We start from the raw sequence: 6584 nt of genomic DNA on the forward strand, positions 1-6584 counted from the left end.
AAATCTTGAGAAAACAAGCTTTAAACTCGAGGAAAACCACTAGATCGATGTCTCAAATGGATGAGGAGAAGATTTAGGAGAAAAAATGAGGAGATTTGGCCAAGAAATGAGTGAGAAAGAAGAGAAAAAATCGTGGAAAAAGAGAGAAAAAGAAGAGAATGGAAGAGAGAGAGAGAGAGAGAGAGAGAGAGAGAGAGAGGTTAAATGGGAGGGGCCGACCCATATTACCCCCATACGGCCCCGTATGGGGGCCGTATGGGCCAAGAGGCCCTCTCGGCTGAGGGGCTCTCCCGTCGCAGATGGCCCCGTATAGGGGCCGTATGGGGGGCCGTCTGCGATAGCACAGAGCCTCTGTGCTCGTCTCAGACGGCCACCATACTGCCCAGTAAGGCCGTATACCCATTAAAACCAATTAAAAATTCGAAAACCTGCCCCAAATGATGAAAAAAATGATATAGCCGGCTCGAGGACACATCCAAAAAATGAGTGAATTGAATAAAACGACGATCTAGTGCATGAATTAACACCTAAATATGAGTTTCTCAAGAAGTTGCACAAACATACCACAATTAAAATGATGAGATTACTACGCCAAGTGTGTGAGCATGAACTTATTCAAAAGTAAAACAAGTCTAAGAAACACGAGAATTGAAATGAACTAAGACCTAGAATACGAAAAATGCAAGCAAACACCACCGAACACTTGGGTTGCCTCCCAAGAAGCGCTTGTTTAACGTCACGAGCCTGACGTACCTCATTCCTTACCTCATGGGGGCTCAAAGAGTTTGATGCCACTCCTGGTTTCCTTTGTAGCATTGTTTCGTCCCGGTAAATTCAGTGACAACATTGAAAAGACCTCAAATTGGTCATGAGTAGAGAGTGGTGAAAAATTTATCTTTCCTCCATGAGAAGTGGGGTGATGAAGCATGTTACCTTTCTTCTTTCTCCCATGAATCTCCCTCCACATCTTCTTGACAAATGACTCTTTTTTCTCTTTTTCCTTAGCATTAGTGCAGGACACCCTCTCTTTTGGTTACTTCAAATTATGAATTTGAGGATGTTGGTGAGGTTCTCCTTGTTCTTCATTCTCCAACTCTCCCAAATATTCATCCAAGGGATTTATAGAGAGCACCTCCTGCACACAATCAGAAATCAATCTATCAGTTTCATCAGCAAAGTGTGTCATCATGATCTAAAGAATGTTTCATAGCAGCTGACAAAGTGTACACTACTTCCTCTTCTCTGACTCTTAACGTTAACTTTCCTGCTTTCAAGTCAATCAAGGCACCCAAGGTGCTGAGGAATGGTCAGCCAAGAATCAGTGGTATCTCCACATCTTCATCTATGTCCATGATGACAAAATCCACGGGAAAAGCAAATTTGTCCACTCGGACAATTACATCTTCAACAATCCCACGAGGTTTTCTTGTTGATCGATCCGCCAATTGTAAGGTCATCCTCATGGGCCTCAACTCATCCAAGCCAAGCTTCAAATACATGGTGTAGGGCATGACGTTTATGCTAGCCCCCGAATCCACTAGAGCATTTTCTTGGATTCCACCTTCAAGCATGCACGGGATAATGAAGCTTCCCGGATCTTTCAACTTTTGTGGGAGCTTCTTTTCTAGAATGGCCAAGCAATTCCCCGTAAGCGCAACTGTGCACTCTTCCTCCAACTTCCTCTTGTTTGTGAGGAGCTCTTTTAAGAACTTGGCATATTTCGGCATTTGAGTCAACGCTTCAACTATCGGGATGTTCAATTGAAGTTGTTTGAAGATGATGACGAATTTTCTGAAATGAATATCCTCCTTGTCATGCTTTAATCTTACTGGATAGGGGATTAGAGGCTTGTATTCGGATGATTCTGACTGTCTTTGTTGTTGGGCCTTGTCATATCTTCCTTAATTTTTGTCTTCACTACTTCCTTCAACTAGCTTGGGGTCTTCCAAGGAGGCTACCCAACTTTTCTTGACACTTGGGTCAACTTCGACCCTTGTCTCCACTTGCCTCCCGCTTCTAAGAGCAATGGCCTTTGAGTGCTCCCTTGGATTTTCTTCCGTGTTATTTGGAAGACACCATAGGGGACGTTCAGAATTTGCCTTTGCGAGTTCCCCTACTCGATGCTCAAGTGACTTCACCGAAGCTTGGAGGTTTCTCAAAAAAGAACCTATCTCAGTGAACTATTCGGCGTGCTGAGTGAGCTGAGCATTCACCTTGCCAAATTGTGCATCCATGCTACTGGTTAGGCTATTGAATCTGTCATTAGTACTAAGCATGAACTTGGCAAGGACCTCTTCAATAGAAAACTTCCTCTCCAAGGCCGGTTGTTGGAATTAAGATCCTTGAGATGGTGCACCTCTTTGTTCCTGTTGGCCTTGGTTCCATGAAAAATTTGGGTGGTTCTTCCACCCTGGATTGTAAGTTGAGCTATACGGGTTCCCTTAACTTTGTTGCTCTCCAATATAGTCAACATTCTCAATGGACACAACTGAGGAGCTAGCAATTGGACATTGGGCTGCATCATGCCTACCACCACAAGTGCTACAATTCATCACTAATTCTAACCTCAAACTACTGCCCATGAGAAGATCAAGCTTCCGAGTCAACACATCAACCTTTGCGGCCAAGGCATCATTGCTACTAACTTCGTAAAGCCCAACAGTCTTTTGTGTAGATCCTCTTGAGGCCCAATGTGATTCATTGCTTGCCATAGACTCAAGTAATTGCTCGGCCTCATCGGGATACTTGTTGCTAAGGGAACCACCCGCTGCAGCATCAATGAGTTGGCGAGTAGCATCATTTAGCCCATTATAAATTATTTGTACTCGCATCCATGAAGCAAAACCATGGTGGGGGCACCTTCTAAGGAGATCCTTGAATCTCTCATAGGCTTCAAACAATGTTTTGGACTCCGCTTGTTCAAAGGCTGAAATTTCTTGCCTCAACTTCGCCGCTTTGCTTGGCGGAAAATATCTCCCAAGGAACTTCTCAACCATATCCTTCCATGTTTTAATAGACCCCGGAGACAATGATGTAAGCCAACGATAAGCTCCGTCTCTTAAAGTGAATGGGAATAGTCTCAAATGGATCGCATCGTCGAACACCCCATTAATCTTGAATGTAGAGCAAATTTGGAGGAACCGGGAAAGGTGGTCATGTGCATCTTCATTTGCTAGACCATTGAATTGAACCGAGTTCTGTACCATGCCGATTGTACTCGCTTTAATTTCAAAGTTGTTGGATGCCACGGTCGGTGCTTGAACACTAAATTCATCTCCCGTGAATTGGGGTCTTTCATACTCGGATAAAGTGTGTCGCTCTTCGGCCATGATTGAAGACTCTCTATCCTCAATTTCAATGTTCTGCGAACCCAATCCTTCACCAACCTCTCTCAATCTCCGATGCAGAGTTCTTTCAATTTCACTATCCGGTGTAATCAATGTCGATGGATTTGAGCGTGTCATGCACAGTACCTTGCAAAACTAAGAAAGATGATAGAAAGTTAAGATTAAAGGGAAAGAAAAATAACAACAAAAAATGAGTAAAGAATGAAATGGCTAGAGTAATAATCTAAAAGTTTCCTAGAATTCCTTAAAGATTCCCGGGTAACGGTGCCAAAAACTTGATTGCTACCCCATAAGTGTACGAGATCACCAAGTAATACCTCGCGTGAAGACGCGAGGATCGTATTCCACAGGGCTAAGGATCTCCTATTACTCCTTCTAGAGCTATTATCTAGCCTAAGATCTCAAGTGATGGATTTTTACTCTACTAAATGTAATTAAAGATAAAACGAGATTATGACCAAATTAGAGAGAACAAGCAATAAGCAAGCAAGAAAATCAATGAGATGCAAACGCCTATGGATGAGGATCCCCTTGAGGGGTTATCATGCAACATGGATGATGATCTAAAGATGCAAGGGTAAAATGGACCATGAGATTCCAAGATTAGAACAACCCCAATTTCTCAGCGATTGAACCCTAGTCCCATACGAACATAGATAGGAATTTCTTCCAAATCTACATTCCTACGATTGCATTGAGTACGAGGAAATCTCACTTAGGATTAAACCTACTCTTCTTCGGATTAAACCTACATGGAGGGCTACCAAACACCCGATTTCTCGGCGTGATGATACAAGTATCCCCTTCTAATCCATTCATGATCTAATACATGCGAGCAAGTCACATCTACATGCATCACTCATAAAAGAGCTACGGATTTCTCCTTAGTGAAGCACTTAGCATGAAAACAATGGATTAAATCTCAAAATTACCCAAGCATGGAATTAACAAGTTATCATCCAACATACATGATAAAACCCCCCAAGGTTCACCAACACCCGGTGCCCTTGGGGGTCTAGTGTGTCATCATCCCACAACAAGCAATACAATTAAGCAAAACATGAAACAAAAGCATAAATGACACTCCCTAGATGAAATGGTGAAGGAGGAAGTGAAGAATGTGCCGAATGACGCTTTCCCCGCCAAAGGAGTGCCAAATGACGCTTCCTCTAGCCGCGGGTCTCCTTTCAAATCGTGGTAGATCTCCCCTTGAATGATGTTGCCTTCTTGCCTTGAGAGTCTTGGACCTTGGGCTTCAATGATCTTCTAGCTTCCTTGCCCTTCTTCTCCTTCCCAAGGTCGCCCAAAATCTCCCAAGTGATCTCCCCAAAATCGGCCAAGAAAAGGTCCAGCAAAAAAGTCGCCTTTTTTGCCTTAAAAGTTGGTATTTATGCACCCCGAGGCATACAGGTCGTATGGGGATCATATGGGGGTCGTATAGCACCCAAAAACCCTAGATTCGCGATCCATATGGGGTGCATACGGCCCCCATACTGGGTAGTATGGAAATCTGGGCAGACACTCCAAATCAATCCGCTGCTATAGTGCATACGACCCCCATACTAGGTAGTATGAGGGTAGTATGAAATTTCTGTTTTCTTCTCTTTTCGCCCAAATGATATCTTCTTGTTCTCCATGGCTTCCTTATGCCCTTCAAAGCAAATAATAGATGATTAAGCGCAAAACGGGCATCAAACCTCACAAAATACATGCAAAGTGAATGCGATATATACCTGAAAACATCTACATTTAAACACTCATCAATGTTTATCAGCCGCTTTCTTTGTTCTGGAGCTATATCTGTAATAATTGAAAAGAAAATTGATCACCTAAACTCAAGATTCAATATTGCAGAAATTCATATGGCTGTGTGGAAATTCCACACGCCCGTGTGGATCCACGGGGCATGAAAGTCGCATGGCCACTATGCCAAAATCCGAAAAATACATGAAAATATCACATTAAACCACTCTAATGCATACACCAACCATTTAAACATATAAACAAAGCAACATTTACCAGTTTAACCAAATTAAATCGAGATTGGAGAAAGAAAAAGAGAATGAGGGCTTACCGATGAAATAGAGATGAAAAGCTTCGAATGGGGTCAGAAAACAACCCTAGAACTCTATAAATAGATGATAAGAGGTCAGGGAAGCGAGGAGAGGCGTTATTTGAGTGTTTAGGAGTTAAAGAATGAAGGGGCGCTGATAATTGTTTGTGTACTAAGAATATGCAATATTTTTTCTTACGATGAGCATAACTTTTATCATGTTTTATCACTAATACGTGTGTTTTTGTGTTCTTTAGCGTATATAACATTGTTGAGCTAAATAGAGAAGAATGGAGCCAAAGTAGATTATGAATGCATTATGTTGATGTAATCTTGAAGTGGACACACGAGAAGACGCAAGTTTTGCTTGAAGACATATGAGTGTGTGCCAACTTCCATTATTCTTGATGGAATATGTAAATTGGAGGGGTACAAAGGCAATCACACTTATGTGTTTCGACTTGTACAATGATAACAAGATCTTTATCAATGTTATCCTTTATTGAAGAAGCGATGTGATCTACGGCATAGACGTGTGGCCGTTTATATTGCCTCGATGAAAAGTGTGGATTCTGGAGTGTTTTTGGCGGAGTATTGTAGCAGGTTACCATAACAATCACTGTAGCAATTTACTGTTCATAGGCCAAAGAAAATAAGGTTCCAACAGATTCACACAGTGTGTGGAAATTCCAAACGCATGTGCGGATTCCCGATTCCAGCTCTTTATAAAGCCATGACTTGTACTGATTTGGGGAGGTCCTTTTCCATCTTTTCTCCGTCTCTTCCCCAACTTTGGAGAGGCCTGCGGCTAGGGTTTAGAGAGGTTGTGGCAAGGTTTTTGGAGTGGTTCTACGGCCTTTGATACTGTGTTTCATCGGAAGATAGTTATTGGGGGAGCTTTCATCGACATCGATTCGGCGAGGTGTGCCCTAGGCTTGACGAGAGAACCTTCGAAGAGGCCAAGGCTACTCCTCATGACCATCGACACTATTACCATGGGAGTTTTATTCATGGATTGCATCTCTTTACCTTTCACTTCATTGTTGATTGTATTTTGCTCCATGGAGAGCTAAACCCTTAGTGGGTGCTTGGACATGTAAACCCTAGGATGACATTGTTTTTTTGACCTTTTTTTATGCTTTCCTTAATTGATGTTTTTATTTGAGTTCCAATCTTGAATACTT

At 42.3% G+C, this 6584-nt stretch overlaps 1 non-coding gene across 1 annotated transcript; it reads left to right on the forward strand.

Moving 5' to 3' along the window:
• The first annotated feature begins 2841 nt into the window (after positions 1-2841).
• Positions 2842-2948, forward strand: LOC120274328. The gene has a single exon (XR_005540856.1). It is a non-coding gene; the product is annotated as a small nucleolar RNA R71 (small nucleolar RNA).
• Positions 2949-6584: the final 3636 nt, after the last annotated feature.

This window comes from Dioscorea cayenensis, chromosome 12 (genome assembly GCF_009730915.1).
Source record: "Dioscorea cayenensis subsp. rotundata cultivar TDr96_F1 chromosome 12, TDr96_F1_v2_PseudoChromosome.rev07_lg8_w22 25.fasta, whole genome shotgun sequence".
Classification (NCBI taxonomy): domain Eukaryota; kingdom Viridiplantae; phylum Streptophyta; class Magnoliopsida; order Dioscoreales; family Dioscoreaceae; genus Dioscorea; species Dioscorea cayenensis.